The sequence below is a fragment of the Neovison vison genome, chromosome 7 (genome assembly GCF_020171115.1).
Source record: "Neovison vison isolate M4711 chromosome 7, ASM_NN_V1, whole genome shotgun sequence".
Taxonomy (NCBI): Eukaryota; Metazoa; Chordata; class Mammalia; order Carnivora; family Mustelidae; genus Neogale; species Neogale vison.
Window position 1 is genome coordinate 127637980 of NC_058097.1, and position 25455 is coordinate 127663434.

Below are 25455 nucleotides of genomic sequence, written 5' to 3' on the forward strand. Positions count from 1 at the left end.
ATTAAAAAAAAAGAAGAAGAACAAAGCTGGAGGACTTTCATTTCCCAATTCCAAAATATACTGCAAAAATTCAGTGGCCTAGATAATATGTTACAGACATAACTATAAACCTATATACCAATAGAATATAATGAAGAGCCCAGAAATAAACCAGTGTATTTTTGGTCAACTGATTTCTGACAAGGTGTCAAGACCATCCAATGTGGAAACAGTATTTTCAACAGATGGTGTTGAGACAACTGTATTTTCACATGCCAAAGAATAAATTTAGACACCTTCTTCACAGAATATACAAAAATGAACTAAAAAATGGGTGAAAATGTACATGTAAGCTAACACTATGAAACTCTTAGAAATAAAGGCAAATATGCAATTATGATTAGGCAATTTTTAAAAGATATTATATCAACAATAAAATATTTTTAAAAATTAGATAAACTTGACTTAGTTCAAAAATAAATTAACAACTTTGGGGTTTTTTGGTGTTGAGTTTTATAAGTTCTTTATGTATTTTGGATATTAATCCTCTATCAGATATATCAGTTATAAATATATTCTTCCATTCAGCATATCACCTTTTCTTTCTACTGATTTTTCTCACTGTGCAGAAGCTTTCTATTTTGATGTAATTCCAATAGTTTATTTTTGGTTTATTTCCTTTGCTCAAGGAGATAAATCTAGAAAAATTTTGCTATGGCTAATGTCAGAGAAGTTACTGCCTATGCTTCCCCCCTCTCCCTAGGAGTTTTATAATCTCAGGTCTCATATTGAGGTCTTCAATCCATTTTAAGTTTATTTTGGTGAAAGTGTAAGAAAGTGTTCCAATTTCAGTTTTTTGTGCATGTAGCTATCCAGTTTTCCCAGTACTATTTATCAAAATACCTTTCTATCATTGAATATTTTTTGTTATAGTGATTGACTGTGTAGCGTGGATTTATTTCTGGGCTCTCCATTCTGTTCTATTGATCTCTGTGTCTATTTTTATGCCATTATCATGCTGTTTTGGTCATTACAGCTTTGTACTATATCTTGAAATCCGGGAGCATGTTATCTCAAGCTTCGTTCTTGTTTCTCAAGATTGCTTTGGCTATTTGGGGCACTTGGTGCTTCCATGAAAATTTTAGGATTATTAGTTCTAGTTATGTAGAATATTCTGTTGGTATTTTGATGGGGATTTCTGTTGGTATTTTGATGGGGATTTCTGCAGCTTGCTTTGGGTGGTCTGGATATTTTAATAATATTAACCTTTCCAATTGATTTAAAAACTTAGCAGAAGACCTGAATAGACATTTTTCCAAAGAAAACATAGAAATGTCCAACAAACACATGAAAAGATTATTGATATCTCTAATCATTAGGAAAATGTAAACCAAAACCACAAGGAGATATTACCTCACACCTGTCATAATGGCTAAAATAAAAAAGACAAGAAATAACAAATGTTGTCAAGGATACAAAGAAAAAGGAACACTGTTGGTAGGAAAGGAAATTGGAGCAGATACTATGGAAAAGAGCATGGAGATTTCTCAAAAAAATAAAAATAGAAATACCATATGATCCAATAATTCTAGTACTGGGTATTTAACCAAAGAAAATGAAAACACTGATTCAAAAAGGTATATGCTTCTTTATGTTTATTACAACAATATTTACTATAGCTAAGATATGGAAGCAACTTTTGCCTATCAATAGATGAATATATAAGGAAAATATATTCATATTTATATACGTATATAAATATACATGTTATATATATAAATATATATATACAAACATACATAAATATAATGGAATATTACACAACATTAAAAGGATGAGAAGTTAAAATTTGTAACAACTTTGGTGGACCTATAGGATAATAAACTAAGTGAAATAAGTCAGACTGAGAAAGACAAATACCGTATTATTTCACTCACATGTGGAATCTAAAAACCAAAACAAATGAATAAGTGAACAAAAAGCAAAATCAGAAATATAAATACATAGAACAAACTGGTGGTTGCCAGAGGGAAGTGGGGGGGTAGAGGAATTGAGCAAAATGGGTGAAGTGGAGTGGGAGATACAGGCTTTCAATTATCGGATAAATAAGTCACAGGAATAAAAGTCATAGCATAGGGAATATAGTCAATGATATTGTAATAATGATGTATGGTGATAGATGGTAGCTATAGTTGTGCTGAGTATAACATAATATAAAAAGAACCTGAAGCACTATGTTTTACATGTGAAACCAATGTAACATTGTCAAATCTACTCAAATAAAAAATAAACATAAAAATACTTGGTGCATCAAAAAGCACTATCAATAAAGTGAAAAACATCCCACATAATGAGAGAAAATAAGTGCAATACATATATCAGGTAAAGGCCTATTTAAGAACCAAAATAATGGGAAACCTGTGTTCACACAAAACTTGTTCAGAAATGTTCATAGCAACGTTATTCATATTAATATTAACTAAAAACTGGAATCATGCACATGTTTATCAGTTGATGAGTAAACTAAATGTGGTAAATACAAAATGGAATATTTTTCAGGCATGAAAAGGAATAAAGTGCAATTACATGTTATAACATTGATGAAACTTGAAAACATTATGTTAAATGAAAAACCTTCAGTAGGCCATATATTCTGTATGATTGCCTTATATGAAATATTCACAATAGATAGACCCATGGAGAAAGAAAGTTGATGAGTTGTTAAGAAATTAGGAAAAAGAGGTCTTAAAGCTAACTGATAATAGATACAAGAGGTGTTCTGGGGGAACGGTGAGTTATGGAGACGTCCTGGAATCAGACAGATGTAATATTTTCACAGCATGGTGTATATGCTAAAAATGACTGAAGTGTAGGGTTTAAAATGTTTTATATAAAAAAAGTCCACACTAAATAACAGCAGACACAAAGGATTTTACATACAAGCTTTACAAGTTAGTCAAGAAATAATTACCTCAAATTATGTATATAAAAATTTGCTCATATAAAATGTTAAACACAGTTGTACTCTCCACTAATCTTATGAGTCATGTATGACTTTGAGCTCTGATACAGAGAAATCTGTAAAAAATATGATCATTATAGATCAATATTATTTATAATAGGTGAAAGAATATTAGCAAGTATTACAAATGTAATTCAAATGCGCCTTTCTCTCTGTTTGCATGCATCGAATTATGTATATACATATGTATGTATGTAATTGTTTATATAACATTGTGATTAAGCTGGATTCACCTCAGGAATGCAAGAATGGCTTAACATAAGAAAACCAATAAATATATCACATTGAATAGAATGAAGATAAAAACTATCTGCAATAAAATACATAAAATATGACACGATTTATATAAAAGAAAACATTGGAAACATATTTGTAGTTATATAGGTTTTATATTTCAACTATGACTTTATAGTTACTAGTCACATCGATATATATAAGTGCATATTGATTTGTTTCAGTTCCATTATCTATAATCTACCTATTATCTATCTATCATCATCATCTATCATCTAGCTATCATCTAGCTATCTATCCATCTATCTATTTATCAAAAGAAGATGGTGATCAACTTGAGGGAGATGCCAGGTTATGCATGCAAACTGGAATGTATGAAATGGTCTTTCAGGTGCTCTAATTACATTTTATTTTTAAAGTTGGTATGTTGTACTGGTGTGCTATATTGTTTATATTCTTTGTATGTCTTCAGTATTTTATAATAATTTTTTTAAAAAATTGAATGCACACACACAAAACAAATGCACAAACCTGACATTATTGTGAACTTTGTCATTTTAATTTTCCAAAATGTCTGATACTGATACATGTACATAATATACTAATGATACATACTTTTCCAAGCTACAGTAATAAACATTTTTATGATAAAGAGCCTTTCCACATGCCACTATAGAGTTTCCTTTTGTTGTACATAAAATGATTACCTGTGAATTGGGTTGAAGGAATTATTATCTTACTAGCTGGAACCAGAATTGCATTTACATGCTGCTCACATTCATAGGGTGATTTTATTGAGGAAGACAAAGCATAAAAAATATGATGATTTGAGTGGAAATAAGAATGATGAGAATGCCAAAATAAGAGAGTAAAAGAAAATTATCAAGAGAAATGACAACAAGGAAGGATAATGGTTCAGTGACAACTCCAGATTAGACATTAAAGGCAATGAAAGGAAGAAAGGAAGATAGGAAAAAAAATAGGAAGAGAAGTGGGGAGAGGAAAAGCAATTTCATAACATGGGAGGAAGGGAGCTACTGCAGAGAAAGATAGCCAACAAGAACTTTCAAGTGTGAGATGAACAAGCACTCATCAGCTAGAGGGATTAAACATCCAATCCCAAGTCATTTGCATTGCTTTGAACTTCCTCAGTCAGTCAGTAATGTTTGATAATTTTGTGAGGTCTTGTGTGAAGGAAGTGAAAAATAATTAGAACATGCAATAAAGAGAAGTGAAGTTAGTCTAGTATTCAACTCCTTACTGACACCTGTGTGGAGAGCTTAGCATCCTATTTAGGGCACTTTTTCCAGTAGTTCTAAGCAACGGTTTACACATTATAAGAGAATGCACTTGGCAAGTGGATTCACTCAGTCATAAACACACACATGCACACACACACACACACACACACACGCATACACACAAAGCTTTTCTAAATATATAAGAAAAAGTTGACTAAGTAGGTTAGATAAAAAAGGTTATATTTGTATACAAAAACTGAAACAATCATTTCAATTCAATTCTTTAGTTATGTTTTTTTCTGTAAAAATATTCACTAATTTAAAACTTATGTATGTTCTTGTGCAAGCCTTCACTTCTACATTCTTTCAGAGTCTGCCAAAGTGAATGTTGTCAGAGAAGTTATTATACTATTGTTTTTCAACAAACCTTAGCTATAGTATTATATATATTATGTAGAAATTACCTCTGTATTCTAAATTGGAAGTTCATACTAAGTGGAGGTTTCTCTGAAATCATTTTTAAGTTTTAGTTTCTCCATTTCCAAAGAGAAACTATAGTTCATAAGTGAATCTGTTTGCAGGTGCTCTAAGGGATTTAAAGTCGAACTGCACATTTTAAAGTGAACAGTAAAGTTTTTGTTTCTGGGGATAAAGATATCTTTCCATACTTTGACATTCTTACCAAGTTTACTTTTTTCATAAAAGCAATAATATTACATATCACTATTAATATTAAGGAAGGCAGTTCTCCAAAAGTCTATTGCAATGCTTTCAAATTTATGATTAGTTTAGTAAAACAACATTTATAGCTCATTTGACTCTTTCCACCACACTGTTTTATCAGGTGTTTACCTTAGAATAATGTTCTAGATATGAAGAAAAGGAAACAGTGAATGTAATACATTCCTCTTCCAGAATAAAAATATTGACAAATATTAAACAAAACTTAGTAAACAAAAATTAAGTAAAAAATAAAAATTTTAATTTAATTTTAATTTAAAAAATTAAAAATTAAGTAAACAAAAGGAATAAAAATAAATGATTGGTGATGGGGTGGGGGATGTGGAAAATTTTAACAAAATTCTCTATTGATCAAAATATTCTGTTTATAAAGCAAAGGATATAAATTTTTTTAATATTTTAATTATTTATTTGACAGAGATCACAAGCAGGCAGAGAGGCAGGCAGAGAGAGAGGAGGAAGCAGTCTCCCCGTGGAGCAGAGAGCCCAATGTGGGGCTTGATCCCAGAACCCTGGGATCATGACCTGAGCTGAAGGCAGAGGCTTTAACCCACTGAGCCATCCAGGCGCCCCAAGCAAAGGATATTTATGGTTATTTTTCTATACCTTGAAAAGTTGCACATTATTCCAGAGAAACTCTCTCTGATAACCTCTCTCTAATAAAATGTAATTACAAGAATTACGGAACCACTAATCTGAATTAAGACCCTTTTTTTCCTTAGAAAATGATCAAAGTTGACCCAATAGTTGAGTGAAATTTTATGGATGGGCACAGCACCTGGATCATTTAAAATTTGATGATAATATCCCAAATGCCCAATTTGGCTCCATGTGACCTACTAATAAAAATGAAAATGTTCATGACATATAAGCCAATTTGCTGGCAACTAATGACTCCAGTCTGTTAGAACATTCAGCTTTATAGCTATGCCTTCCATTTCTTAAAATTAATGGTTTGGACTTTTAGTTCTTTAAGATTTTCTGGAGACAAAAATTTAAAACATTATTATTACTAGTGATTATTCTTCACTATTTCTTTCATTAATTTGTCTCAGTGTTTACCTCAAATAGTGGGCATTTCTGATGGGAAAAATAGAGGAAATAAGGAACTTTCTTTAATAATAACATATATCCACATTGGCATGTATGTATACACATTGATTAAAAATTGAAAACAGATAAGTGGAAAGATAGTCCATGCTTACAAATTGGAAGAAATAATATTGTTAAAATGTCCATATTATCCAAAGAAATCCACAGATTCAGTGCAATTCCTATCAAAACTCCAATGGCATTTTTTTCATAGAAATAGAAAAAAAAATCCTAAAATCTGTGAAGAACCACAAAAGATAGCCAAGACAATCCTTAGAAATAATAACAGAGCCAGAGACAACAAACTTCCTGACTTTAAACTACATTGCAAAATTTTAGTAATCAAAAGAGTACACCATTGACATAAAAACAGACATATAGACCAGTGGAATGGAATAGAGAGTCCAGACTAAACCCAAATATATATGGTCAATTAATTTACAACAAAGGAGCCAAGAATATACAATGGAAAAAGGATAGTCAATTCACTAAATGGGTTGGCAAAACTAAACATCCACATGTGAAGGAATGAAACTAGACATTCATAAGAATTACCTTGAAATGGACTAAAGACTTGAATGTAAGACCTGAAACCATAAAATACCTAAAAGAAAATAAGGGGTAAGCTCCTTGACATGAATCTTGGCAATGATTTTTTGGATTTAGCTTCAAAAGTGAAGACAATAAAAACAAAAGTGAACAAGTGGAACTACATCAAATTAAAAAAAGTTTCTGCTCACAAAAAAAATATCCATCAACAAAATGAAAAGACAACCTACTGAGTGGGGGAAAATGTTTATAAATTATATATATATGATAAGGGGTTAATATCCAAAAAATATAAAGAACTCACATAACTTAATAGAAAAAATGTAATCTAATTTTTAATGGAGGACATATATAGACACTTTTCCAAAGGAAACATATAAATGGCCAAGTACAATAAAAGAGGTTAAGTATCACTAATCAGCAGAGAAATGAAAATCAAAATCACATGAGATATCATGTAATAAATGCTGGAAATGTAAGTTGGTGTGACCACTGTGGAAAATAACATGTAGGTTTGTAAGAAATTAAAAATGGAACAGCCATATGATCCAGCAACTTCACTTTTGGGTATATATCTGAAGAGAATAAAATCACTGTCTTGAAGAAATAGCTACATTTCCATGTTCTTTGCAGAATTATTTATAATAACCAAGACACAGAGACAACCTAGGTGTCCATCAATAAATGAATAGATAAATGAAATGTGCTACACACACACACACACACACACACACACACACTAGAATATTATTCAGCTATTAAAAAATAAGGAAGTCCTGCCATTTACCACAACATGAATGGACCTTGGGGACATTATGCTAATTAAAATAAATCAAAGAAAAATAAATATGTGTGATCTCAATTATATGTGAAATCTAAAAAACAAAACCTCATGGAAACAGAGGACAAGATTGGTGCTTGCCAGAGGGCAAGGGGTGTAGGGATTGGGAAATGGGTTAAGATGGTAAAAAAGTACAAACTTCCAGTTATAACCAGCTATAAGATAATGAGTTCTGGGAATGTAAGGTAAGCACAATTACTGCAGTTACCATTCTATTGTATATTTTAAAATTGCTAAGAGAATAGATCTAAAAGAGCTTGAAGATCTTGTCACTATGTGAGGTGATGAATGTTAACTAAATTTTTTTGTGATGACCATTTCAAAATATGTATACATATTAAACCATTATGTTGTACACCTCAAATTAATATAATGTTGCATGTCAATTATATCTAAATAAACCTGGGGGGGAGAAATTTACCTTAAAAATGCATAGTTGAAGCAAGATAGCTTCTCTGTAAACATAATGCATACTAAAAAAGATTCTTCAGAATAATTAACACCACAAACTATACAGGTAACCATTTATAAATGTATTTTTCTAAAGCTTTGAAAGTCCTTATTGAGATTTAGTGAGTCTGGAAAGTTGTTTACAGTGAATAGAAAAAGATAAAGAGGGGGAGTATGTGGAGACACTACTGTTGCTCGATAGCACACAAGTCCTAATAATAGGAGGCAGTGCAATGACAAAGAAGTATATATTGTTTAATGAACTTTCATCATGATGGCTCATAATCTGAGAATTGTGCAAAAACCTGTAGTACAGGCTGTTTCACATTTAGGTCATTAGAAAATTGCCTCTATCTCTAAGTCATAAACTCTTAAGGAATATTGTACTTTTTGTGATATATACATAGTATATATATACATATACACATTTAGTGGTCACTCAGGAAATACTTAGAGATGAAATTGTTTATCAAACAGCAAAAAGCTTGAAGTTAAACTCTGAACTAAAGAATATTTAATAAAATTTCCATTATTGAGATTTTTTTTTCCCCTATAGAGAGCAGCTTAGTAATTGGAAAGATTTAGGTGGTAGAGGATGGGAATAAGCTTGGCATCTTAGCTTGATGTACTCCATCTTCATCTACTTGGACACGTTGAGTGAATGAGAGCAATGAGAGCAATTAACGGTTAGTAATGCTTTTGATAAAACCTGAACTCTCTATGGATCCATCTAGGGAGAAGGGTTAATGGGAAAGACACAAATTGTCTCCTGGATAAATAACCCATTTTTTCATTAAACATAACACACACACACACCCCAGAGCATTGGTGAACAGATATTGCTATTAGAGATTTTTTTACTCAGAACCTGGTATGGATGACAGAAGACTGAAATACAGACAGGACATTGGTCTTCACAATAAAATAAGCATTTTTATCCTTCCCTGCTAGGTCATAGAGAAGAAAGCAAGGTTTAAGGTCACATTAGGACAAATAATGGAGAGATTTTTTTTAAGGCTTTAATCCAATATATTAAACATCTATTAATTTGTTAAGCATTGTCCTTAATACACACATAGTAGAGAATTTTCTTCATGTTCTTTACATTATAGAGAAACAAGAAATAGATATATTAAACAAATAAATTAATATATACAATGTCAAGTTACAATATTCAATGTAAAATGATAAATACTATGGGGAAGATCCTTATTCTTATTTTAAAATTGATCTCATTTTTTAAAAGTTCTTTATGTAATAAACACATTAATACTTTTTAGAAATGGGTGGCTCAGTTTGTTAGGCAGCTGCCTTCGGCTCAGGTCATGATCCCAGTGTCCTGGGATCGAGTCCCACATCGGGCTACTTGCTCAGCACAGAGCCTGCTTCTCCCTCTGCCTCTGCCTGCCATTCTATCTGCCTGTGCTCGCTCTCTCCCCCTCTCTCTCTGCTAAATAAATAAAAAATAAAATAAAATAAATAAAATTTAAAAAAAGAAATATATATTTCAAATGCTATTTTTTCCTAAATTTATTCTTTTTTTTTTTTCCCTAAAGAAAGAAAAATGCAATTTGATTATTTTCTTCTGGGAAATGATGTCTTTAATCTATGCATATAATCAAGGGTTTCTTGTGCTCCAAACTCCATCATTAATTTTCAGATTATCTATATATCTGTATACTAAATTGAAGCTACGATGAGATGCTCATAACTAAATCAATCACCAAATATCTTTAAAAGTATAGACTGTGGAGGCGCTTGGGTGGCTCAGTTGTTAAACATCTACCTTTGGCTAAGATCATGATCCCAGAGTGCTAGGATTGAGCCTCACGTCAGGTTTCTTGCTCCACAGGAAGCCTGCTTCTTTTCCTACTCCCCCTGCTTGTATTCCATCTCTCACCGTGTCTCTCTCTGTTGAATAAATAAATAAAATCTTTTAAAAATTAAAAAAAAATAAAGCATAGACTGTAGAGCACTGTAAAATCAAATAACAGGTATTGTCATTCATTTTAATATGGTTTTACTGAGTGCTATTGTTTATTTGCAAGGTAATATCCTTGTCAATGATAAATTCTTGTTGTTATAGTACACATGAAATTTCAACTAAATCTTGCACTTTTTTTTATCTCAATTCTGGAATGACTAAAATAATCTTGTTTTCTTCATTAGTTTTCATGAAAGCTAAGTAAAACAGCAATTTACATGCATTGTGATTGACATATTCAGATAGGCAACATGCCGCTTCCTAACTCTAAAAGGGTGTGTGATTTTTTTTACAATGATGTTTATGAAAAATTAGAGCTTTTAGACTTACTGAATTTCCTGTTCATCAGTGCAAACTTGACATCACCACTGATGTATTTGTATTTTAAAGAATTAGAGAAGAAATTAAAATTTGTATTTTAAAGAATTTGTATTTTAAAGAATTAGAGAAGAAATTAAAATTTAAACATGAAATAGTATAGTATCTACTAAAAAAAACTTATCTTAAGAAGCACAAATTAAATAAAGGATAGCACTATGTGAAGATAAAATCATTAGAAATGCAATTTAAGATGTGCATAAGACCTATAGTTTAAAATCTCCATTTTAACCCTGATTATATAAATGTGAATTTGAATATGTTTAGATCTTAATGAACAGAGTAAGATCAGTTGTAGTTCAAGAAATATTAAAGAGTTCCAACCTTAAGATTATAAAGCACCATGTCTTTCAGGAAGAATACCACACTCTAATACAATCTGAAGATATTTATTGATGACAGTCTAAAAAATTTCCAAAATATAGACCAGTTGAGATCTTTCTACAGAATTTTTATTATGGCCTTATATGATGGCAGCAATTTTTCTACCTGAGAGAGGGTATTAGGACTTTGAATTCTCTATGTGGGTGAATCATATATCCTTGCAAAGGTAATGTGAGGTGTTTTGAAAATAGATCCATCAATCTGTAGTAGTGAGAAATAAAGTATGTCTTGTAATTTAATTTTTATGAATAAAGTGAATTCTAATCAAGAATCAGTATGCAACTTGGCAATATGTACTTTCTTTTAATGATGAACCAAATGAGAAGGTAAGTACTCAATCTCTTTGCAATAACGCAGTGTTCTACAGACAAAGAAAACAGATTTGAGATCAAATGGTAATTTTTAGGGAAGTGCAGTTTAGAACTGTCTCTCAGCCACAGAATTTTTCATAAAACTTTACAAGGTATCCTTGTTAGCCTTTGTTATGTGTAGTTTTACAGCTTCTCCTCAGTGTATTTTTATTCAAAAAGGAAAGAAAAGGTAGGTAAATAGAATAAGCTGCTATAATCTGTAAATGCCCTGGAAGAAAAGAAGGATCATGACTAGCAGTCATTGTAATAGTGGTAACAGCAGCAGCAGGAGCAGCAGCAGCAGCAGTGGAAGGGACAAGAGTCCTCCCTTCCTGTATTTCTTTCTTCCTCCTTTTCTTCTTTTTTTTGTTTTCCTTTCTTCCACCCTATATTGCTTTTCTCTTTCTTTCTCTCTCTCTCTTTCTTTCTTTCAATTTGATAGTTTAATAGATGGTAGGTTATCAGTACCAGATGCCTTCCTCTGAAGGTGAATGCTTTGACTTCATTTCAGCTGGAAGTTCCCAGAGAAGCAGAATAGAGTAACTCTGGATTCTAACTGAAAGAATTTCAAAATCTAACCTCTGTTGCCTAATAGTTGCATTTTGTTTTGTTTTGTTTTGTTTTAAGTTGGTCCTTCCAAACATTTGTTAGAAGTAGTTCCCCGTCATGTAATAAAGGAAGAAATAATACATCCTGATTTATGGGTTTCAGTGAGGATCAAATTTTAAAATATGTTTAAAATAGTCAGACCATGCCTGACACATTAAGCACACAAATACAAAGTTAACTTCTATTATACTCTCTTTTATTGTTGAGGAAACTAAAACTTAAATTTTTGAATAACATTCTATATAACTAACCAGTTTCAAAGCCAGGATTGACCCCAAGTTTTCTATGATTGTTAAATGCAACTTGTTGCTTTTTTAATTTGTCATTTGTAGGCATTAGAAGTATGAGCTATATTTACTTCATGGACTTCATAATCTAACTTATAATCTCATTTAATTAATTTCGCTCCTCAAAAAGTAAAAACAAACAAAAATACCCTACAACCCAGCAATTGTACTATTAGATATTTAACCAGAGATACAAAAATACTTATTTGAAAGGATGCATGTACTTTGTTTATAACGGCGCTATCTACAATAGTTAAATTATACAAAAATAGCTCAAGTGTCCATGGACTGATGAATTTATAAAGAAGAAAGGATATGTATATATAATGGAATATTATCCAGCCATAAAAAGAATGCAGTCTTGCCATTTTCAATGACATGGAGAGTAAAATGCTGAGTGAAATAAGAGTCTGAGAAAGACAAATACTATGTCATATGATTACATCCATATATGGAATTTAAGAAACAAAACAAATGGCAGAGGGAAAAAGGAGAGAGAGAGAGAGAAAGAAAGAGAGAGAGGCAAACCAAAAAATAGTCTCTTAACTATAGATAACAAACTGAGGGTTACCAGAGGAGAGGAAGATGGATGGATGGGTAAACAGGTAATGGTGATTAAGGAGTACACTTGCTATGAGGAGCACCAGACATTGATTGTATAGGAGTGTTGAATTGCCATATTATACACTTGAAACTAGTGTTACACTATTTGTTAACTAACTGGAATTTATTTATTTTTTTTAAAGATTTTATTTATTTATTTGACAGAGAGAGATCACAAGTAGGCAGAGAGGCTGGCAGAGAGAGAGAGAGGGAAGCAGGCTCCCCGCCAAGCAGAGAGCCCGATGCGGGACTCGATCCCAGGACCCTGAGATCATGACCTGAGCCGAAGGCAGCAGCTTAACCCACTGAGTCACCCAGGCGCCCCAACTAACTGGAATTTAAATATGAACCTTAAAAAAGAGTCAGGTTGTCTTTTTATAAACACAGATGATTTATGTTTTTCATTATTGGCATAGGATTATTTTTTTGCTCTGAGTTTATGCTGAATTATCAATATTTTCTCCAAGTGAAAGTTTCTCTAGAACTTCTGTTCACAACCTTCTGTTTTATTGTTTTTAGTTACTGATAAAAGCAAAGCTAACTTGGTATTCCAATAAGCAACTCTGATTTACATTAAGTCTGTGTTATATATTTATTTACTTCATTGTATTTATGAAAACCAGTGAGTAGAGAGGCACACTTTTCTGAGTAAAAAATAATTTTGCTTAATATTAATAAAGAAATTAAGGAACTTAAAAAAATTACTAAACTCACTATGGAGTGAGAATAATGAATTATACACTGAATAGTTAGCATATACCCAAGTGCAGATGCACACATAGAGTAAATTACAAGAATTATATAATATGAATCTGGTGTGAATGTAAATGATTTGGAACTAAAGCAATAACACATTTCAAATCAAACAAGATAGACTACTTTGGATCTGTTGTTAATTTTCTACATTTTTATTTACAATTTCTCCAGCTAAGACTCTTTTTCTTTCATTTTTAAATTTACTTTTTATTTATTTTCAGCATAACAGTATTCATTATTTTTGCACTACACTCAGTTTACTTTGGATTATTATTTTTTAATTAATTAATTTATTTTTAAATTAATTAATTAATTTTTGATTTATTTTATTTATTATTTTTTAATTAATTAATTAATTTTTTTCACCACACCCAGTGCTCCATGGAATCCGTGCCCTCTATAATACCCACCACCTGGTACCCTAACCTCCCACCCGCCCACCACTTCAAACCCCTCAGATTGTTTTTCAGAGTCCAGCTAGACTCCTTTTTTGTAATTAAATGTTTTAAAGTATGTGTGTGTGTGTGTGTGTGTGTTGTCATTGTTGTTTTGTCTATGGAAATACATATGGAAAATTGATAATATGCCTCAGGTCATACAATTGGAAACCAAAAAATATTGTACTTGAACCTGGAACATTTGACACATAGCCCAGTACTTTTTGCTAAATGATCTTCTTCACAAGCCAAATTGCTGACTTTTGGGAAATCAGGAGTGTAACAGAAATTAATATTACATTTGATGCAGGATTTTAGGATATTGGAGTCCCCAGTAAATATGTAAACAGCTTTTTTGAATTAAAAAACTTTGAAAATGGTTCTGAGGTAACTTGCAAGTTGTTACCTTACCCTGTCTTATCTGTGCATATCATATTATACTAGCATGTTTGAGAGTTAGCTGTAGTCTGTCTGCAAAAGCACAGGTGATTATTTGTGTCTATGTATGCTGACAAGTAGTACAAGAATGATCATTTGAATGGATTTAAAATCACTCTCAATATAAAAATGTTAAATTAACTTTATCTAATTTAAAACATCCGAAGACACGAATTTACCAATATCTGTTATTTTCTCCACTTAAAAGCTTGTATTGGCCAACATCATTAAAGATTAGATTCTTTCTGTGTTTCCACTTCATTATTCTTTATAATATCATTGATGTCCTTGTAAAACAAACATCCTCTGCACAGATACTCCAAGGAATGATCATGTGTGGGAGATTGTGAGCCAATGGTAAAAAGGTTTGAAGATGCAGAGAGAGAGAATGGTTGATACATTATCTTATATTATCAGTATGTGAGTTCTTGTACCATTTTTCTCATTTTTTTCTTCAAACATAAACTTCTCACATCATCACTTATATTACTTATTTTATTATTATTTTTAGGAGGAGTTAAGATGGTGGAAGAATAGGGGAATTCTAAGCTTCCTCATCCCTAGAGTACAGCTAATTATCAAATCATTCTGAACACCAAAAAAAATCAATCTTAGATCTGAGATAACAAAACTGCAAGTCTTCAAGTAGAAAACTGGCCATTTTCTGGGAGGTATGGGTTGATTTTAGGGAGATATAACAAAGGATGCTGCAGAGTGGAGGGAGCCAGGTTTATGAAGGCTACCACAAAGTATTATAAAAAGTAGTGAGTAAAATATAAAATTTTAGAAATCTGCCGCCAATGAGGTCATGCTCGACTTAAAGGTGCTCAGATGGAGAAGCAAGGCAGAGACCCAGGGGTGGACAGCATGGTCTGAGGATCTCCTTGGTCACAAGAAGAATGGGTGGTGCCAACATGTACTGTTCCCAGGCATAGGAGCAGGGCCTCCGGCTGAGGGCAGCTAGTCTGTGTGCTGGCTCTCTGCTCTACCTTGTCATAAATACTGAACCACTGCACAAACAAATGGCAAAAACATGGCAAGACCCTCCCCCAGAGGATCAGCCTGGGTTGACACCACAGGAGTCTCTCATGTCAGCATTCAAGTCAGCAAAGAAGGAGTCAAACTTTCACTATTTGAAGACAGCATAATAGTCTATAGAAAACTAAAAACATGCCACCAAAAGATTGTTAGAACTAATACATGATTTCAGCAAAGTTGGATGATATAAAATCAACATGCAGAAAGCTGTTGTATGTCCATACACCAATAACAAAAACAGAAAAAAGGAAAATCAAGGAATCAATCCTATTTACAATTGTACCAAAACCAATAAGATACCTAGGACTAAACCTAACCAAAGAAAGAAAAGATCTGTACTCTGAAAACTATAGAACACACATGAAATAAATTGAAGTGGACACAAAGAAGTGGAAAGACATTCCATGCTCATGTATTGAAAGAATAAACATTGTTAAAATGACTATACTATCCAAAGCAATCTACACACTTAATCCAGTACCTATCAAAATACCACTAGCATTTTTCACAGACCTAGAACAAATAATCCTGTATTTTTTGTTTGTATGGATCTGCAAAAAACCCTAAAAGACAAAGCAATCTTGAAAAGTGGAGACATCACAATCCTGGATCTCAAGATATATTATGAAGCTGTAGTCATCAAGACAGCATGGTACTATCCAGAAATGGACCCACAATGGTATAGCCAACTAATCTTTTACAAAACAGGAAAAAAGACAGTCTCTTCTAAAACGGTGTTGGGAAAACTGCACATCAAAATGCAGAAGAATGAAACTGGACCATTTCTTTATACAGTATACAAAAATAAATTCAAAACAGATGAAAAACCTAAATGTGAGACAGGAAGCCATAAAAACAGGAAAGTACAGGCAGCATCCTCTTTAAACTAAGCTGTAGAAACTTCTTACAAGACATGCTGCCTAAGACAAAAGAAACAAAAACAAAAATGAACTATTGGCACTCCATCATGATAAAAACTTCTGTACCACAGAGGAAACAACCAACAAAACTAAAAGTCAGCCTATAGAATGGGAGAAGATATTTTCAAATGACATATCTGATAAAGGGTTAGTATCCAAATTCTATAAAGAACTCAGAAAACTCAATACCTAAAAAAAAAATAACCCAATTCAGAAATGGGCAGAAGACATGAAGAGACATTTTTCCAAAGAACACATCCAGATGGCCAACAGACACATGAAAAGATGTTCAACATCACTCATCATCAAGGAAATATAAATCAAAACCACTATGAGAGAGCCCAGATATCCATCAACAGATAAATAGATGAAGAAGATGTGAGATATATAGAGATAGAGATAGAGATAGATGATATAGATAGAGATGGATATATAAATATAGATGATATAGATATAGATATATAATGAAATATGCAGCCATTAAAAATGAAATCTTCCCATTTACAGTGATGTGGATGAAACTAGAGGGTATTATGCTAAGTGGGATAAGTCAATAAGGGAAAGACAATTATCATATGATCTCAATTAAGTGTTGAATTTAAGAAATAAGGCAGAGGATCATAGGGGAAGAGAGGAAAAAATAAAACAAGATGAAACCAGAGAGGGAGACAAATCATAAGAGATTCTTAAGCACAGGAAACAAAGAAAGGGTTGCTGGTTGGGAATGGGGTGTAGGGATGGGGTAACTGGGTGATGGACAATGGGGAGGGTACATGTAGTCAGTGAGCACTGAGTACTATATAAGACCTATGAATCACAGACCTGTACCTCTGAAACAAATAATACATTATATGTTAATTAATTAAATTTAAACTAAATATATATGTATGTATACATGTGTGTATATGTACATATACACACATATGTGTGTGTATATATATATGCATATATATAAAACAAACAGAAAAAAAAACACCTATGAGATACCACCTCACTCATCTCAAAATGGCAAAAATTAACAAGGTAGGAAACAACAGGTGTCGGCAAGGACATTGAGAAACTTACACTATTGGTGGGAATGCAAACTGATATAGCAACTCTGGAAAGCAGTATGGAGGTTCCTCAAAATTAAAAATAGAATTTCCCTATGACCCAACAATTGTATTACTAAGTATTTACCCAAAGGATATAAAAATATTGATTCCAAGGGGCATATGTACCCTGATATTTATAGTAGTTGTATCAACAATAACCAAATATGGAAAGAGCCCAAACATCCATTGACTGATGAACTAACTCTTCTCTCTCTCTCTCTCTCTCTCTCTCTATATATATATATATATATATATATATAGGATTATTACTCATCCATCAAAAAGAATGATACCTTGCCATTTGCAATGATATGTACAGAGGTAGAGTGTATTATGCTAAGCAAAACAAGTCAGAGAAAGACAAATACCATATGATTTCATTCACATGTGGAATTTAAGAAACAAAACAAATAAACATGGGGAAAGGGAAAATAAGAAAGAGAGGGAAGTAAACCAAATAAGACTCTTAACTATGATGAAGGGTAGGTGTGCAAGGGATGGGCTAAATGGATAATGGGTATTTAGGGCACTTGTTTTGTTGAGCATTGGGTCTTATATCTAAGTGATGAATCACTAATTTCTACTCCTGAAACCAGTATTATGCTATATGTTTAACTAACTGAATTCAAATAAAAATTTGCAAAAATAAATAAATAAATAAGTAAATTTAAAACAATACACACACATACACACACACCAACACACCTGAGCTCATTTCCTTTGATTATGTTGAGCTTTACCATATAGAGCTCATTCTCGATTTGGGTATAAATTATCCTTTTGGAAATAGGTGAGCGGACTATTATGGCAGATATGTTTCTGTTTCTATGTCTTTCCCGAACTCTATTTAATGTTCATTTGAGTTTCCCCTGGGGATCATAAGTAGGCATAATGGATTTTAGAAACAAACAAACAAAAAAAACTTTGAAATGGGCTAAATCAATATATCACTTGAGTAAAATCCAAGGACAAATTGTATATAAATCTGAAAAGTAATCACTTATACTGTTTTTCATCTCCTTTTTTCTGCTGCTGTGTTGCATAGCATAGTACATCAGTGTATGTACTATAGTACTTCAACATGACTCCAATAACAAATGCTTAAGAGCTTTAATAGCTTAATGACAACATTTTATATAAAAGTCAAACTCTTTTTATCATTAAAATATCAGAAAAAATTTTAAGACTAAAAGATTAGTTCTTTTGAAAGTAAAAGTCCAAATATATTCAAGCATGCACACATACACACACACACAAAATAAATAAGTAAATTAAGGTCAAAGAAATACTTAACTCTCCCAAGTTAAAAGTATTTACTTAATTTAAATCTTTACTTCAAATTCTTATATTAAACTTTTAAAATTTCCCCAAAGTTGTTATTTTTTTATAAAGATTTTATTTATTTATTTGACAGAGCGATACAGGACCTGAAGTCATGATCTGAGCTGAAGGCAGGTGCTTAACTGACTGAGCCAACCACGCACTCCCCAAATTTATCATTCTATTCGATCTCAGAGTGAAACCTTTCTCATACCTTGAATAAAAGAAAAGTACCTTCATCAACAGTTTTTTTCTGAGAACATTTCATTCAAGGTCTCACAAATATATGAAAATAGAATTGCCCTATGACCCAACAATTGCATTACTATAATACTTTAAAGAATGCCTGCTAATCTCGTACCTTTATCAGTTCTGGATCTCTTTCTGGTTACTGATTTTTCTCCTGGTTGTGGGCCACATTTTCCTGATTTTTACAGGTCTAGCAATCTTTGTATCAGAGTCTTGTATTTACCCAAAGGATATAAAAATATTGATTCCAAGGGGCATGCCTACCCTGATATTTATAGTAATTGTATCAATAATGTAATCAATGTACTTCACTACTAAATTTTTCAAAAGAGTTCTAAAGACTTTTAAAATTATTTAAAGGCAGACACTTTCATATTTACCAAATTCATATCCAAGCCATAGAATTATCATATCAAGCATTTGTGTTTCAAAAGCTCATTGCTTACTAGTGGTTGTTACTAAGTGACTACACTTAGTCATTTGATTTATGAGAAATCATAAATATAGGTCAAGAAATGGTTTATTACCAGCATATCCAAAGTATTCCACATGTCACTTCTAGATCATTCCTTCTTTCTCCTTCTCGAATGTAAACACTATCTTGAATTTTTAAATTTATAAATGTTTGTCACTTTGGGAACTCTAAAAAGTGGTATCATATGGTGGTGTCTATTCTTTTTTGTGTAGCTTTTATTCATTCAACATTTTCCATGTGATATTAATCCATGTTCTTATTAGTATATGTTTATTTTTACTGCTACATAGTATTTCATTGTATGAATAAAAATTGGATTTATTCATTCAAATGTTGATGGGTATTTGGGTTTCTTCCAACTTGGCATTCTTCCAAATGATGCAGCTAAGAAAAATTTATACATATATTTTGTTGCTTATGTGCATGTATATTGAGTATAAACCTAGGAGTAAAAATTCAGGGCCATTGCGTAGGTCTATGTGCAATGCTGACAGACAATGTCAAAATAGTTTTCTTAGTGGTTGTACCTAATTACACTCCCAATAGATGCTCAGGGAAATTTGTTTGCTAAGACTGTTTATCGTGAATGGATGTTGAATTTCATTACATTTCTTTTTCCTGAATCTAATGTAATAATCAATTATTATTCTTCTTTATTCTGTTAATATGTTGAATTACACTAATAGATTTTCAAGTGTCAAAACAACGCTGCGTTCCTGGAGGGGAGGGAAAAATGTTGGTTTGGCTTATGGCATATTATCTATCTACCATCTATCATCTGTCTATTGCTGCATACATAGTTAGAATATACATTTTTTTTAGTATATACATTTTTTAAAGACTTTATTTATTCATTGACAGAGAGAAAGAGTACAAGCAGGGTGAATGGCAGGAGAGGTAAAGGGAGAAGTAGGCAGAGGAAGAGGAAGAAGCAGGCTCTCCACTGAGCACAGAGCCTGATGTGGGGCTGGATTCCAGGACCCTGGGACCATGACCTGAGCCAAAGGCAGATATTTAACTGACTGAGCCACCCAGGTGCCCCTATACTTAGTATATTGATTAAGATTTTTACAATGATGATCGAAAATGAGATTAATGTCTTTTTTTTTTCTTAAAATTTCCTGTCATGTCTATAACAGGTTTTTATAATAAATGTAGGCTAATGCCATGAAATAATACAATAATTGGTCACCTTATTCTGATTTCTGGAAGTGTTGGCATTTTTAAATTTTTATTTATTTATTTATTTATTTTAACAATGTTAGTTGAGTTTACTATTGAAGCCATCTCAGTGTGAAGGTTATGGAAATGTGTTTGTGACAATTTTTAATTATGAATTTGTTCGCTGTTCCAATGATCAGTTTCTGGATAAGAACTTATGTCCAAGTTTAGCAGCTCTAAATGATCATTTTATATTGTGGGTCAGGAATTTGGGGACAGCTTATCTGGGTTCATTTATGGGATAACTTTATCCCAGCCTAATACTGGCTGAGGATGCAGTCCCTTGAAGATTCAGTAAGGCTAACATCAAACATGTCTCACTTACATTGCTTTGACCTGGTACTGGTTTTCTGTAGGGAGCTCATCTGAAACTTTCAAGTGTTTATGCATGGCCTCTCCAGACAGCAGTCTCAGAATAGCTGAACTCACATGGTGACTGGCTTCACCCAGAGCAAGTGTCCCATAATAAAAAGGCAGAAGCTGCATAGCCTTGAATTTTGTCTTGATGAGCTATCAGTTACTGAGGGAGATGTGTTAAAATGTTTCAGTATGAAATCTTTAGCTATTTAAAAATGGTTTTTACATTGGTTCTCACTTCTCAATTTGGGACTCAAAGTCATGAAGGTTAGACAACTAGATATTGTCTCACAGACACTCAAACTCACCACATGTCTTCCAATTTTTTCCTTCCATTTAAATCCATAGTTTCTATTATTATGTTTTCAAGTTACTGATATTTCCTTCTGCAATATCTAATCTGCAATTCGTCTCTACCAGTGAACCTCCTAGTGCAGACAATATATGCTCATCTCTGGAATATTCACTTAGTTTGGTTTTAAGTCTTCCATTTCTTTATTCTATCATGCACTTCTTCACGTGTGTGAGTGTATTTATAATACTTTAAAGAATGCCTGCTAATCTCGTACCTTTATCAGTTCTGGATCTCTTTCTGGTTACTGATTTTTCTCCTGGTTGTGGGCCACATTTTCCTGATTTTTACAGGTCTAGCAATCTTTGTATCAGAGTCTTCACATCATGAATTTTACATTCTTGAATAGTATAATTTATTACTTTGCTTTATCAATGTTGGGCTTTGCTCTGGTAAGAAGTTATTTTATTTGGAGAGCACCTTGATTTTTTACTGCCTGGGTTTTTTGTTTGTTTGTTTTACTTTTGTTGGGAATAGAACATTTATCTTAGTATTAGTTTAGTCATTTACCAAGAAATAACACTTGCAGTTTCTCTATTGAAGATTCTTTTCTGTGAGGATTTTCAACATTGGTTGGTAGAACTTGAATGTCCAAGTCCTGCACAGAAATTGTTCAACATACGGGTTTTTGATTATTTTTTTCCAGCTTCATGGAGTTTCATCCTATGTATGCATGATTTGACATTTACCAATAGACTCAAAAGTATTCTTTTCAGATTTCTAGATATTTTTATCTATGTTTTTCCTTTCTCTCCTCACTTTACCCTATACACTCCAGCTCCCACAGTTTCCTTGAATCTGATCTCTGTCTCTTTAGTATAGAAAAACTACCATGCCTTACTAATATGTCATTGCACATTAGACTTGAATCTCTAATTATGGGGGAATGATTCAGTGCAGCCTAGCCATATTTGGGACAAAACAATTGTAAATAAAAACAAAAATATGATAGTAAATTTTACAGTGGTCATTGGCCAGTTATAACATTATCATAACAAAATAATTTATTGTTAAGATTTTTATAACCAACCTTAAACCTTTCAATACAAACTTATAAATAAAATCATATTTCTTAAGCTGAACAAAGTAAAAAAAAATTGGGGGTAGATAGCATTAGTGTATTACTATATAAAGATTATTATTTGATAAATTTAAGCAAAAATGTAAATAATACTTTAGACTCAGAAATACATAAATATTTGATTTAAATGAAAGAGATGATTGTGGTCTTCCATTATTGTGAATATTATTTTTATTGATTTCTCTACTGGTGAAGGTTGACTAGGTATTTCTAGTAAACTTCTTGTCTTCTAAACCTTATTAAGCCTGGATAAAAAATTAAAATGGTCAGTGTTAATCTTAAATAATCTATTACTTCATTCCAAATGCATTTGCAGAACAAAGGATTAAAAAAAGCTTGACAGCATCATGTTAGTATGAAGAGAAACCGTATACTGCCATGATTAAGGACGCACTATGCCATAGTTTAAAACCAAAAGTTCAGAAGATAGCCTACTTACATTTATCCTGGTTTCACTAGCTACTATTATGAAATTCATGATGTTATTTAATATTTCTTTGTCTATGTTATTCTCTTATAATTGTATTTCTGTGGTGTTGGTTGTGATCTCTCTTCTTTCTGTCATGATTTAATTTATTTGGATCTTTTTTTTCCTTTTTATAAATCTGGATGTGGTTTATCAATTTTATTAACTTATTAATTCTTTTGAACAACCAACTCTTAGTTTGGTTGATCTGTTCTGTTTGGTTGTTGTTCTTGTCATTTTTTCCCATATCATTTATTTCTACTCTAATCTTAGTTATTTCTCTTCTTCTATTGGCTTTAGGTTTTATTTGCTATTTCTTTTTAGTTCCTTTAGGTGTAAGGTTAGGTTTTGTATTTGAGACCTTCCTTCCTTCTAGCGGTATGCCTGATTGCTATGTATTTCCCTCTTATGACCACATATACTGCATCCCAAAGGTTCTGGACTGTCATGTTTTCATTTTCATTTGTTTCCATGTACCATTTTATTTATTTCTTAATTTCCTGGTTCACCAATTCACTTTTTAGATAGGGTGTTCTTTTTTAATGCATTTTTTAAAAAATTTTTATTTTTTTGCTTTTAATTGTTATTTATTTATTTATTTATTTATTAATGACAGAGAGAGAGAGAGAGAGAGAGATATCACAAGTGGACAGAGAGGCAGGTGTTTGGAGCAGGGGAGGAGGTTCCCTGCTGAAGAGAGACCCAGATGCTTGATCCCAGGACTCTGAGATCATGACCTGAGCTGAAGGCAGTGGTTTAACCCACTGAGCCACCCAGGTGCCCCTAGATAAGATTTTCTTTAACGTCTATGTATTTATACTTTTTTTTCCAATTTTTTCTTGTGGTTGACTTCAAAGTTCATAGCATTGTGATCTGAAAATATGCATGGTATGCTCTCAATATTTTGTACTCAATATTTTTGTATAATATTATTGTACCGTACTTGTACAAACTTTTTGTACTTGTCTGATTTGTGACCCAGTATGTGATCAAGTCTAAAGAATACTCCATGTGCATTTGAAAAGGATGTGTACTATGCTGCTTTAGGATGAAATGTTCTGTATACATCTGGTAAGTCCATCTGGTCCAGTGTGTCTTTGAAATCATTGTTTCCTTGTAGATTTGCTGCTTAAATGATTTGTCCATTTCTGTAAGTGGATGTCAAAGTCCCCTACTACTGTTATATTGTTATCAATGAGTTTCTTCATGTTTGCTATTAATTTATATATTTGGGTGCTCCAAAGTACCCAAGGCATAAATATTTACAATTATTTGATCTTTTGTTTGGATAGACTCTTTATTATGATGCAGTTCCCTTCTTCATCTCTTATTACAGTCTTTGGTTTAAAATCTGTGTGTCTAATTTGTTAAGAATGGTCTCTCTGGTTTTCATTTTATCTCTATTAGTATGATAGATGGTTCTCCATCTCCTCTCTTTCAGTGCACTGCTGTCTTTAGGTTTAATGAGTCTCTTCTAGGCAGCATATAGATAGGTCTTTTTTCTTTTTTTTTTTGTCTTTATTTTGTTTTGTTTTGTTTTTCCATTCTGATATGTTATGCCTTTTGATTGGACCACTTAGTCCATTTACATTTATACAAGAGTGATCAGTTATAGATATGAATTTAGTGCTATTGTATTACCTTTACACTTTTTGTTTCTAGAGATTTTCTCTGCTTCTTTCTAAACTTTATTGCTTTTGTTGTTTCTTTCCCACTCAAATAATCCCCTTTAATATTTCTTATAGGGCTGGTTTAGTGGTCATGAACTCCTTCAGTTTTTGTTTGAATGACAGTCTTGCTGGGTAAAGTGTTCTTGGCTACGAATTTTTCCCAGTCAGCACATTGATTATACAATGCCACTCTCTTCTGGCCTGCCAGGTATTTGTGGAGAGATCTGTTGCTAACCTTATTTATCTTCCTGTGTAGGTTAGTGATTTTTTTTCTTTTTACCTTACTGCTTTTTAGTGTTCTTTCCTTATCTCCATATTTTGCAAATTTTTCTGATATGTCTTGGTGTAGCCTGGCTTTTGTTGATTTTGATGGAGGTTCTCTCTGTGCCTCTGCGACTTGGATGTCTCTTTCCCCAGATCAGGAAGTTTTCAGCTATAATTTTCTTAAATAAACCTTCAACCCCCCCTTCTTTCAGGATGCCTATGATATGAATGTTGTTATATTTCATGGAGTTGCTGGTTCCCTAAACCTACATTTGTGATTCAGTATTTTTATTTCCCTATTCTTTTCATTTTTCATTATTTTATCTTCTATATCACTTATTTATTCCTCTGCCTCTTCCATTCTTATGATCATTATGTCCATTCAATTTTTCTTCTCAGTTATAGCATTTTTCATTTTGGCCTGACTAGTGTTTAGGTTTTTATCTCTGTGGCAAGGGGGTTTCTCTAGTTTCTTCTATGGTTTCTCAAGCTCAGCTAGTATCCTTATTATTGTTTTAAATTCTGATTCAGGTATATTACTTATGTCTATTTTAATTAGCTCCCTGGTTATGA